A 13985-nucleotide genomic window follows, 5' to 3' on the forward strand; every position below is an offset into this window, starting at 1 on the left:
CATTGGCTGTCCATGCTTCCTTGAATCTGGCCTTGATCCTTGCCTTACATTCAGAGACTCTCTTTTGGTCTTCTCAGGCATCCCGGACATCTGGCCTGAATATCGACCGCACACCCTTGATCGTGGTGGGCACACCCCTGAACTTCTTATCAAGGAGATCCTGCGAGGCCCACCTAAGACCAGCCGGCCTGAGTACTCAAGGGCTCAACCCGGGGGTACCTCGGGTTGCTAGTGGTGAAGCTCCAGCTAGCCTCTGCCTCCTCTTGTGCTCCGCCTCCTGGTGGCAGGTGCTCTCTGGGTCCAATCAGGGAACCTACCAATCCTGCACTAGGCCAAGGGTCCACCTCCTGGTGCAACAAATGTATTTGAGTTTTTATTTATTTATTTTATGACCCATCTCTATCCATTGGTGATATATCAATAAACAGCCATAATTTAAAACAAAAATAAACAAAATAGAAAGCACACATCGCCACCTGATGTTCACATATTGGATAAAAGCCAGTCAATTACCCGCATCGGTTGACATGCACCTCCCTACAACCTAACAAATTAATAAAGCAAGTCCTAACTTATCCCCTAATTGAGCACTTGCCCCAAACACTTGTGTGAAAAGTAGGTCTTTAATTGTTTCCAAGCTGGGCTTGTGCGTGACGAGTGGATTTAAAAAACTGCTGAGATATGCGCATATCTCCTGCAGCATGTACATCTCAAAAGTTTTCAAAAAGGAGTGGGGCATGAGCATTTCAGGGAATGAGAGGAGAGGATCACCATGCTGGTGGCTGAAAGGAATCAGTAAGTTTTTGCTTGGGACATTTATTTTTTAAGTATTGGGGCGAAGTTAACTATTTGGGAATATTATTTAGTGTGTTTTTGTGTTTGTTGTTTTAATAGTCAGTAAGGCTGTGAATAAACAGAAGTTAGACTGAATTTTTAAATAGTAAGGCAGCTAGTAAGCAGTAGTTAGTGTGTTTATTTTTAATAGTCTGAAAGGCAGCTAGTAAGCAGAAGTTAGAGTGTTTGTATATTAAAAAAGAAAAAAGTAGCCAGAAGCTAGAAATAAGCTAGGAGCAGTGCATACCTAAGTAAAAAGGTTGAAAAGTTCAGTCCAGTTACTCGCCTTGGAAAGGTATTAAGGTAGTGTGATTTGGTTTGATTAGGTACCAAGATTTGTTAATCAAGAGAACAGTGAGTCACTCTGGCTGACTAACTGTTCCATCCCCTTATAATTTTAGTCACCCTTCTCTGTACCTTCTCCATCGCAACTATATCTTTTTTTGAGATGCGGCAACCAGAATTGTACACAATATTCAAGGTGCGGTCTCACCATGGAGCGATACAGAGGCATTATGACATTTTCTGTTTTATTCACCATTCCCTTTCTAATAATTCCCAACATTCTGTTTGCTTTTTTGACTGCCACAGCACACTGAACCGACGATTTCAATGTGTTATCCACTATGACACCTAGATCTTTCTTGGGTGGTAGCACCTAATATGGAATCTAACATTGTGTAACTATAGCATGAGTTATTTTTCTCTATATGCATCACCTTGCACTTATCCACATTAAATTTCATCTGCCATTTTGATGCCCAATTTTCCAGTCTTACAAGGTCTTCCTGCAATTTACCACAATCTGCTTGTGATTTAACTACTCTGAACAATTTTGTAACATCTGCAAATTTGATTACCTCACTAGTCATATTCCTTTCCAGGTCATTTATAAATATATTAAAAAGCACCGGTCCAAGTACAGGTCCCTGAGGCACTCCACTGTTAACCTTTTTTCCACTGGTTTCCTGTCGTTTAACCAGTTTGCAATCCACAAAAGGATATCTCTCCTATCCCATTACTTTTTAGTTTTCTTAGAAGTCTCTCATGAGGGACTTTGTCAAATGCTTTCTGAAATTCAACTACACCATAAGAACATAAGAAATTTCCATGCTGGGTCAGACCAAGGGTCCATCAAGCCCAGCATCCTATTTCCAACAGAGGCCCAAGAACCTGGCAAGTACCCAAACACCAAGAAAATCCCATTCTACTGATGTCAGTAACAGCAGAGGCCATTCCCTAAGACAACTTGATTAATAGCAGTTAATGGACTTCTCCTCCAAGAACTTATCCAAACCTTTTTTAAACCCAGCTACACTAACTGCACTAACCACATTCTCTGGCAACAAATTCCATAGTTTAATTGTGCGTTGAGTGAAAAAGAATTTTCTAAGATTAGTCTTAAATGTTCTACTTGCTAACTTCATGGAGTGCCCCCTAGTCCTTCTATTATCCGAAAGTGTAAATAACCAATTCACGTCTACTTATTCAAGAAATCTCTTGATTTTAAAGACCTCTATCATATCCCCCTCAGCTGTCTCTTCTCCAAGCTGAACAGCCCTAACTTCTTCAGCCTTTTCTCATAGGGGAGCTGTTCCACCCCCTTTATCATGTTGGTTGCCCTTCTATGTATCTTCTCCATCGCAACTAAATTTTTTTTTGAGATGCGGCGACCAGAATTGTACACAGTATTCAAGGTGCGGGTCTCACCATGGAGCGATACAGAGGCATTATGACATTTTCTGTTTTATTAACCATTCCCTTCCTATTAATTCCTAACATTCTGTTTGCTTTTTTGACTGCTGCAGCATACTGAGCCAATGATTTTAAAGTATTATCCACTACGATGCCTAGATCTTTTTCCTGGGTGGTAGCTCCTAATATGGAACCTAACATAGTCTAACTACAGCAAGGGTTATTTTTCTCTATATGCAACACCTTGCACTTGTTCACATTAAATTTCATCTGCCATTTAGATGCTCAATCTTTCAGTCTCACAAGGTCCTCCTGTAATGTATCACAATCTGCTTGTGATTAACTACTCTGAATAATTTTGTATCATCCGCAAATTTGATAATCTCACTCATCATATTCCTTTCCAGATCATTTATAAATATATTGAAAAGCACTGGTCCAAGTACAGATCCCTGAGGCACTCCACTGTTTACCCTTTTCCACTGAGAAAATTGACCATTTAATCCTACTCTCTGTTTCCTGTCTTTTAACCAGTTTGTAATCCACGAAAGGACATCATCTCCTATCCCATGACTTTTTAGTTTTCGTAGAAGCCTCTCATGAGGGACTTTATCAAACGCCTTCTGAAAATCCAAATACACTACATCTACTGGTTCACCTTTATCCACATGTTTATTAACCCCTTCAAAAAAAATGAAGCAGATTTGTTAGGCAAGACTTCCCTTGGGTAAATCCATGTTGTCTGTGTTCCATTAAACCATGTCTTTCTATATGCTCTATGATTTTGATCTTTAGAATAGTTTCCACATCTTTAGAATACCACATCTACTGGTTCACCTTTATCCACATGCTTAATCACCCCTTCAAAAAAATGTAGCAGATTTGTGAGACAAGACTTCCCTTGGATAAATCCATGCTGTATGTCCTATTAGATCATGTCTATCTATATGTTCTGTGAGTTTATTCTTTATAACAGTTTCCACGATTCTTTCCGGCACTGAAGTCAGGCTCACCAGTCTATAATTTCTTGGATCACCTCTGGAACTCTTTTTATATATTGGGGATACATTGGCCACCTTCCAGTCTTCAGGTACATCGGATTATTTTAATGATAGGTTACAAATTACCTGTAATAGATCTGAAAATTCATTTTTTAGTTTTTTCAGAACGCTGGGATAAATACCTTTCAGTCCAGGTAATTTACTACTCTTCAGTTTGTCAATCTGACCTATTACATCTTCCAGGTTTACCATGATTCGGGTCAGTTCATCTGAATCGTCACCCTTGAAAACAGTCTCTGGAACAGGTATTTCCCCAACATCCCCCTCAGTAAACACCAAAGCAAAGAATTAATTTAGTCTTTCCAGGATGGCCTTATCTTCCTTAAGTGCACCTTTAACCCTTTGATCATCTAGCATTCCAACCGACTCCCTCGCAGGTTTCCTGATTTGGATATAATTATAAAAAGATTTATTATGAATTTTTGCCTCTGTGGCCAACTTATTTTCAAATTCTCATTTAGTCTGTCTTATTAATATTTTACATTTAACTTGTCAATGTTTATGCTTTTTCTTATTTTCTTCAGATGGATCCTTCTTCCAGTTTTTGAAGAAAGATCTTTTAACTAAAATAGCCTCTTTCACCTCACCTTTTAACTATATCGGCAATTGTTTGGCCTTCCTTCCAATTTTGTTAATGCATGGAATACATCTGGACTGCTCAGTTCATTATTTATTTATTTTTTAAAAGAATCTTTTTATTGAATTTTCCAAATACAATATATCAAAACAGATAGCAACATTAGGGGCAGTCAAAACTTGACATGAAAGTAAGAAATACATATCAACACTTTACCCCAGTCATCTAGATCTAGAACATCATTCCTAGTCTTCCCTCCTCTTATTCCCCCACACTTCTGCCCTTCCCTTGCTCTTAACCCATAATTGGATTTGGGTAATTAGTTCTGCAAATGACATCAAGATTAGATATCTGGTATAAAATATAACAGATCTTGATCATTGGAGTTTCCCTATCTTACTCTGTAGAACTCAGTGTAAAGTATTCACAAATGGTGACCACAACTGTTGGTGCATCTATTGGTGAATCTTAGCTTGGGATTGTATGGTCTTTTGTTTCATTAGAAATAAATCAAACAGAGATACCTTCCATGCTAATAAAGATGGACCTGAATCTTCCAGCCACCTCCCCAATATCATGTAGAAGCCACTAGACATCCTTTTAACATTAAGAATTTCTCATGATTATTCACTATCACTGTCGGATCTATGTGACCCAATAAACAAAAGACAGCAGACCACATGATGGTGGGAATCTTTAGATCAATGAAGAAATGTTCCACTTTATTCTAAAATCTCTGTATCTCTACACATTCCCAAATACAGTGTAGAAATGATGCTCCCATTTGCTTACATTTAAGAGAAGAGTCTGAAGTTATTATTTTAGCTCTAAAGTCCTTATGTGGCCAGAAAAGGATTCTATGCAAAATTTTAAAGTGAGACTCCCTTTCTAATTAAAATATCACAATCACATAAATCTTCGACTGATAAACTACAATTTAAATCTTGTGACCATACTGCAGTTAAAATTTTGTAAACTGGATAATTGGAAGTAGAATGTAAAAATTTATAAAGCATTATGATAGAAACCACATTTTTTGAACTCAAGTGTGGTAACTTTTGAAAGGGACCATTGGATAAATAATCTTTGCTGTCTTTGAGGACTGACCTAATATAGCTATGTAATTGCATGTAATCAAGAAAATCTGTCATTGTAAAAGACAAGTGTTGGCAGCAATATGTAAAGGAATGCATTTCATGTGATTGCAAGCCAATAAACGATTGTGAAGTACTAAACCCTTGTGAATGTAACATTTGAAATTTTTTCTGCATTAACCCCGAGGGAAATAAAAGATTTCCAACTACAGAAAGGCAATAAGACTTCTGCCAGCTTAGTCCCAAGTGACCCCTTATAAAACGCCAGCCATTCCTTACCACCCCCACTATTAGTGATTCAGTTAGGTGACAAGGAAGATCTTTCTTTTTAGCATGCAACAAAAATGCTACGTAGTAGGGTTTAACTAGCTCCCCTTCCTATTCCACTCTAGAGCCCATCCTACGTTTCCCCAGCCAAACCTTGAGAATCCTTAATAAACAAGTTACATTATAATAACGCAAATTAGTGAAGCTCAATCCTCCCTCTTCCTTAGGGGTCATAATAGAAGCAACTTTCAACCTTGCTCTTTTATAATTTCAAATAAACTAAGAACAAATACTTTCCAAAAGAAGCACATCCTTCCTCTGCAAAAAGAATGGAACCATTTGTAAAACACATAATAATTTGGGAATCAAAATAATTTTAAGCAAGGCTATGTGCCCAGAAAGAGAGAGAGAGAGAGAAGTGCCTCCAGCCATTAAGTTTCTTTTGGAAATCTTGAATAATTGTAGTGATGTTGAATTTATATCATCTTTCTGTCTGTCTATGAACTTGTATTCCTAAATATTTTATAGTGTCACCTGCCCATTTTATTGGAAAACCCTGCCAAGTACTCTGTAAATTACCCAAGACATCTATAGCTTCAGATTTGGATAAATTTAATTTTAGGCCCGAGAAGCTGCCGAAGGTAGCAATGATGTTTAGTACTAAAGGAAGGGAATTACGGGCATCTGTAAGTACCATCAACATATCATCTGCAAATAGCATCATTTTTAAAACTTGCTTTCCCATCTGTACACCTCCAATATTTACTTCCTTCTTTATCTTTTGTATCAGAGGCTCCAAAGCCAAGATATAAAAAAGTGGAGATAGTGGACAACCTTGTCTGGTACCTCTGTCTAATTAAAAAACTGAGGACGTGGAGCCATGGACACACATAAACACTTTAGGTTATACATGCTGGGGCAGATTTTATAAATCTGCGCACACGCATACTTTTGTTCACGCACCAGGCGTGAACAAGAGTACGTGGGATTTTAATAGATACGCGCGTAGCCATTAATATCCGGGGTCGGCGCGCGCAAGGCTGCCCAAAATCGGCAGCCTGCACACGCCGAGCCGCGCAGCCTGCCTCCGTTCCCTCCGAGGCCGCTCCGAAATCGGAGCGGCCTCAAAGGGAACTTTCCTTCCACCCCCCCACACCTTCCCTTCCCTTCCCCTACCTAACCCACCCCCTGGCCCTATCTAAACCCCCCTACCTTTGTTGGCAAAGTTACGCCTGCTGGAAGCAGGCGTAACTTTGCGCACGCCGGGCCGGCTGCCGCGTTCTGGTCCGGTCCCCGAAACGCCGCGTCACTCGTGACACGCCCCCGAAACGCCGTGTCACTCCCAGCACGCCCCCGACAAGCCCCTCCATGCAAGCCCCGGGACTTATGCACGTCCCGGGGCTTGTGCGCGCCGCCGAGCCTATGCAAAATAGGCTCAGTGCACACAGGGGGGGGGGGGGGGGGGTTTGGGGTAGGTTTTCGGGGGGTACGCGCGTATCTTAAGCGCGTACCCCTTTGAAAATCTACCCCATAAAATTCAAATGGCAGATTCTATCGAGCCCTGAAAGCCAAACTGCTGTAATGTTGCAAATAAGAATTGCCATGATACCCTGTCGAATGCTTTCTCAGCATTGAAACTCACTAGCAGGGGATATATGGCTGGAACATTTTTGCATTTTTCCAGAGCTACTAATAATTGTCTAATATTAGCCGCTGAATGTTTACCAGACACAAAACCTATTTGTTCCTCTGAGATTAAAGATGGCAATATCAATTTAAGCCTATTGGCCAAGATTTTGGCATATAATTTAACATCTAAATTTAGCAGTGAGATAGGTCTGTAGGACCCAGGATATGTTGGAACTTTACCTGGTTTTGGAAATACTATTATAGCCTCCACCGTCATTGTTTCAGGAAGAATTTTCTTCTGAACCATATGATTAAATAATTCATTCAACACTGGTGTAATTAAATCTTTTAATGATCTATAAAACAACCCTATCAAGCCATCTGCCCTGAAGCTTTATGTGGTTTTAGCTCTTGAATCATTTGCACTATTCTAAGGCTGTGACCGGGCAATTCAATCTCTCAAGGTGCTGTTCAGTCCACCTTGGCAAGCGAATATTTATTTATTTATTTATTTATTTATTTTAACTCTTTTCTATACCGACATTCATGATCACTATCATATCACATTGGTTTTCAAAGAACAAGGGGTTATAACTTTAACAAACCAATTAAACAGGAAGCAAGCAAAGTTACAATAACAAGGTGGAATAAACTTGGGAGCTAAGGTAACCGGAACATAGGACAGAAGAAGACAGTTAACAAATTAAAATTAAAAATTGAACGTATTAAAAATACTTAGCAGACGGGTGCCTAGCTGCATATATAGCGAAGTATGGCTAATGGGCCATTTGCATGTTTTGGAAAGTTTAAGGGAAGGCTTGAAGGAATAGCCAGGTCTTGAGTTTTTTCCGAAATGTTAGATGACAGGGCTCCAGTCTGAGGCCTGGGGGCATAGTATTCCAAATGGCAGGACCCGCTGTCGAGAATGCCCGGTCTTTAGTCGCTGTGTGGTGTGTGGCTTTGGTTGGGGGAGTTTGCAGGGTTCCTTTGTATGCCTGTCTGATGGGTCTAGTAGAGGTGTGAAGTCTGAATGGGATCTCAAAGTCGAGCTGTAGTTGTTTGTGGATGGTTTTGTGTATTAAGGTGAGGGACTTGTGTAGGATTCTGTAATTTACTGGAAGCCAGTGTAAGTTCCGGAGGATGGGTGTTAGTCAAGATTCTAGCCGCGGCGTTCTGGAGCATCTGTAGTGGTTTGGTGGTGGAGATGGGGAGCCCAAAGAGGAGAGCGTTGCAGTAGTCTATTTTGGCAAAGAGCATGGTTTGAAGGACTGTCCTAAAATCATGGAAATGAAGGAGGGGTTTGAGCCTTTTCAAAACTTATAGTTTATAAAAACAATCTTTGGTTGTGTTGTTAATAGATTTCTTTAGGTTTAGACGGTTGTCAAGGATTACTCCGAGGTCTCTTACTTGTGTGATCTGGGTGTTGGGGTGAGTCTGTGGGGGGGAGGTTAGCATGGTCGGGGGAGATGAGGAGTTCGGTCTTGGCAGTGTTGTGTTCCACGGCCGTGGTAGGCCACGACCATGTGTCCCGGGGGAAAGTCCCGACCTAAGGTCCGTCACGGGTCCCCGTGCTGCTCGCCGCAGGGGGAGTCGTCCTTGCTCCCCCCTCGCGGCATCCAGCAGCGTTTTCCTCCGCTGAGGAAATCCAAGATGGCCGCCACCATCTTTAGGCATGAGGCCGCACCTCCTTGGCTGATTTAAAGGGACCTGATCCCTTTAACCAGCTGCAGCTGTTCCCTATCAGCCAGAGCAGGGGAAGTATAAAAGCCAGCTTCCTCTGCTCATTCCTTGACTTGGCAACATCCTTCGTTCATCAGGTCTGCTTGCTTCGGTGAGTCTTCCTGTGCTTTGGATCTGTTCCTGTCTTGTCTTGTTGTTCCTGACTTCGGATCTGCTAGCGGTGATTCCTGGTATTGACTTCGGATTGGCAAGCGGTGATTCTCTGGTGTGTGACTTCGGACTGGCAAGTGGTGATCCCTCGGTGTGTGACCTCGGACTGGTAAGCGACTTCTCTCTGGCACTTGACCTTGGACTCCTTCTTGACCACCGTCTTCAAGGGCCCGCCTAAGTCCCAGCGGCCCAGGGGGACTGCGGGTCTCCAGGGGTGAAGCTCCAGTCAGCCCTTGCACCGAGTTCCTTGACCTCTCAAAGATCCACCTAAGTCTCAGCGGTCTGGGTCCCTATGGGCTTCTCCTGGGGGAACCACAGGCTTCCAGTGGCGAAGACACAGCTCCTCTCTTCTCATCTCTGCATCCGCCTCCACACAGTCGCCAGTGCCGAGTATCAGCTGATCACGTCTCCTACTCTGCCTCGCCACCCGACGGGAGAACCTATGGATCTTCTCCTAAGGTATACCATCCTCCCGTCGGTCCAAGGGTTCACAAGCTGAGCATAACAGACAGCATTAAGGACCAGGTTCAGACTGGTGAGAAGGCGGGTGATGGATTGGAGGCAGTTTTCCCAGAAGATTAGTGTTTTTGGAAGGGATTCTGTTATGGGGATCAAAATCTGAATGTCGTCCGTGTAGAGATAGTGTATTAATTTTAGTTTTGTTAGCAACTGGCAAAGGGGAAGGAGGTAAATATTGAAAAGGGTAGGTGACAGAGAGGAGCCTTGGGGTACGCCTAGCGATGATTTTATGCTGGGTGATTCTTTGTTGTTGATTTTGACTTTGAAGCTTCTGTTGCTGAGGAAGGAGTCGAACCATCTGTGAACCGATCCTGATAGGCCGATGTCTGAGAGGTGATTTAGAAGGATGGTGTGGTTCACGGAGTTGAACGCCGCAGAGATGCTAGAAGGACTAGTAGAAATGAGTGACCTTTGTCTAGGCCCATGATGATATGGTCAGTTCGGGAGATAAGGAGGGTTTCCATGCTGCACGATTTGCGGAAGCCATATTGAGATGAGTATAGGATTTTGTGTTCTTCCAGGTATTCTGAGAGCTGAGTATTGACCAGTTTCTCTGTGAGTTTGGCCAGAAATGGGAGATTAGAGCTAGGGTGGAAGTTGGAGAGTTCTCCTGTATCTAAATTAGGTTTCTTGAAAAGGGGTTTGAGAGAGGCAGTTTTTAGCTTGTCTGGGTAGATTCCTTGTGCTAGACAGCAGTTTATGATGTTGGCCAACGGTCTGGAGATGGTGACCGGAATAAGTAACAGAAGTTTTGTTGGAATGTGGTATGCCGGGTGGCTGGGTGGTTTCTGTCTTTTAATTAGGGACTCTATCTCCAAGGATGATGTTGGTTCGAAGGTGTCGAGATTGGCTCCAGAGTGAGTGGGAATGTTGGAGGTTATGGGGGGGAGCAGTTGTGTTGGTGGGGAGGAGTGCTAGAGTGTTTGAAAGTTTTTTCTGAAAGAAGAGTGTGAGCTCGTTAGCCTTGATTTGTGCATGTTGTCTGGAATAATCGGGGCGGATGTTTTTGTGAGTTGGGAAACGTAGGAGAACAGGGCCCTGGCATCGAATTGGAGGTCATGAATTCTATTGGCGTAGAAATCTCTTTTTGTCCGTAGAATGGAGGTCCTGTAGAGGTGGAGGGTGCCTTTGTAAGCCGATAGTGTAGTAATACTGGGGGCCTTGCGCCATTTGCCTTCTTTGTGTCTGAGGTCTTGCTTCATCTGCTTAAGTTCGGGGGAGAACCAGGGTTGTTTTCCTTTTAGCGCCGGGTTAATTATTTTGACAACTGGGAGGCATAGTTTATTCGCTACTGCTTCTGTGATATTGTACCAGGATAGCAGGGCTGAGTTGAAAGAAGCTCTCCTGGTTATGAGCATTCTGACTTCCAGCATAATATAGCTATTGATAGGGGAAATTTTCAAGGCTTTCTATCTGGGATCCAAGATAGCTGCCGTAGAGTCTGCTGTGTGAGCACGGCTCTTCCTTACTTTTAGCTTGGACGCACCATTTCCTGCAATGCTGCACTCTGCCCAAAAGCGTCGGGCGAAAGAACGAACTAACCCCCGCAGTTCCTCTGGATTCCCCCATCTTGGGACCGAGGGATGCTCACATTCAGCGGGGATTTAGATCAGAAGCTCTGTCCTTGGAGAAGGAGGTAGTTTTGGAGTTTCCTGCCTCTTCTCCGGACTCTTTAACATCTTTATCCCAATCATTAGGGTTCCTCCAGCGAATCCGGCAGCATTCAGAGATCATTGTTTCCTGTCGGAAGGGGCTAATGTTGATGTAGCTGACGCCCTGCGATCCGAAGCGGGGTCAGGAGACTCCGGAATGCCCTAGAGGAGCTGCCAGTGAGGGCCCTGTAAGGAGTTTGGCCGGTTCACCAATCGTTGGAGATTTGTCGACCTTGGAGGTGCATATTAGTACCTCTACACTGATTCCGCTTAAGAATCTTAAGGTTCCTGAAGCTGCAGTTCCTTCCATTTCTAAAATATTTTATTTGCCTCCATTCAAGAAGAAAGAACAAGATGAAGCTCATGAAACAGATATTTTGACCCCTAATTTGGACATTTCAGTATTGTTGGAAACTTCGGATACTGCTCTAGCCCAGGCAGCCACTATGGTGGTCACCCTTGCCTTTGAATCTGACCGTGATTGGGTCTTGCAACTTTTTTTTAAACATCGCCTTGAGCCTTTTTTTCAATTAGCAGTTATAGTTTACCCAGATGTTGCTCAGCAGACACAAAAGAAGCGCCGTCAGTTTCTTTTGATGCGACCCAAGGTTTTGCAGATTGGAGCCATATTTACTCTAAAATTTCCCTGTAAATGTTTAATCAAACATAAAGGTTTGGCATATGTATTTTTGTTCCCTCTCAATTATCTACTTTTCTATGTGATAATTAGTGCCCCAATCTGGGGGCATCAAGTCTGGCCCTCCTACTTCTCCCTTAGAAGGTTGACTACCCTATTTGTTGTATTATGTACCTTGCTATATTAATAATGTCTATAATATTTCTATATTGGATTCCATATTGTAGACTTATTGGAATGAAGAGACCTAATAATTTACCTCGGTTGTTTATATATATATATATATATATATATATATATATATATATATATATATATTTTTTTTTTTTTTTCCTTTTCTTGGAATTTATTGGAAAATATATAAAGAATTAAAAAACAATTTCCCCTATCTGTTTTGTTAAAGTAACCATAGGTAAATAGTTCAGCAGAATATGCTATCTGCATGTCAATCTGACACCCAGATAGCAATTTCTTTTTTTGTAGAAGGAACTAGAACAGATTTTTGAAACAGGGAATTTTTTTTTCACCACCAGTGGGTGGGGGAGTATGTGCTGAGTTTAACTGTTCCAGATACCTAAAAGATAAGGATTTGCAGGCTGCAGGCTGCCAGTGGGAGAGGACGTTGAGCAAGGATCTGAGACAATACTTCATCACAGGGTGGAGGGACACCCAAATAATTGCACATGTGGACGCAGGCTATGCTGAGCACAGTAGGCCTGAAACTGAATAATCATTGAAAGGTGGCCATTATATTCTGATGAGCTGGGTGTCCACCAGACGTCAGAGAGGCCAACCACACACAGCAACCAGCATGGAGATTGCAACGGATGACAGAAGATACTGAGACCAATTGCTGTGGAGGACACTCCTGGCAGGCCAGAAGCATGCCTTGCTAAGGTTTTAAAATGGCCAGTCCTCTGGGTCAATTAAACTCCAAGTGCCATGAAGCTTAGATGGGGCTTAGGTATTCTTGATAAGAGTATTCTAACCAATCACACAGAGGAAGCAATGAGTTAATGGATTTAGCTTTTCTTGCCAAAATGGGAGTAGCCTTGGTCTTTTATATTTTGTTCATTCTAAGGTGACCAGTGTTTAGTGGATGTATATATCCAACAAGTAATACACATTGTTCTGATTAATGCTGACACCAATATAATTATAGATTAGGACACTTTTCATCCAGCAGGTGTCAGTGTGAATCCTCTGAATCCAGGGGTGGAATATGTTGGTCATTTTTTTGCTACTTTGGCTGAGGATGTGTATGGAGGTTAGGCTGTATGGATTCAGAGTTCTAACCCAGACACAAACCAGTTTGAAGGCTACAGGCCAATCTCTGAGTGAACTCATATTTACTGTTTTGCACTGTGAAATGCTTACGAATAGGCAAGAATCTGTTTATTTTAGTTATTTAATTAGTTAGGTCTATGATGAGAAAGCAAGCAATTAACTCAGACTAAAGCATGAGAAATTGAAGGCCACACAGCTGGCCTGAAACTGATAAGAACTCAGAGGGAGGGAACATTACTCCTTTTCTCAAGGATTTAGAGGTAGATTTTCAAAGAAGTGCGCGCGCATCTATGTGCACGTGGTTCCTAGCGAGCACAAATGGATGCGCTGATTTTATAACATGTGTGGGGCGATGTGTGCATGTTATAAAATATGATTCCTGTGCCCATTCGCACCCGATTTTAATATCGGCATGTGCATATGTGGGCTGGTGGTGTCTCATACACACAGGGGGGTATTAAAAAAAATGCGTGCGGCGATGCAAATAGGCCTTTCCCTGTACCCTCCCAGTCCGCTCCTTAATTGGAACTTTCCTATCCCCCTACCTAGATTTCCTCCCTTTTCCCCTTTCCTCTCCGACCCCTTAAACACACCCTAACCACAATTTTTTGGTTTTTATACTTATTTCACCTCAGCAGCTGAAGTAAGTTGTGTGTGCCAGCTGGCTGTCGGCGTATGCTTCCTCAGGACAGGGCCTAATGGCCGCCACCCGCACAGACCCCGCCCCCTGCCTGTGCCTTTCAAGGAGCCCAGTACTTCCGCATGTGTTGGGGATATGCACGTGGCTGGGCTGTTTTTAAAATGCGCTTGGTGCGCACATGACCCGGCCACATGCGTATCCCC

The sequence above is a fragment of the Rhinatrema bivittatum genome, chromosome 4, assembly GCF_901001135.1.
Source record: "Rhinatrema bivittatum chromosome 4, aRhiBiv1.1, whole genome shotgun sequence".
NCBI lineage: Eukaryota > Metazoa > Chordata > Amphibia > Gymnophiona > Rhinatrematidae > Rhinatrema > Rhinatrema bivittatum.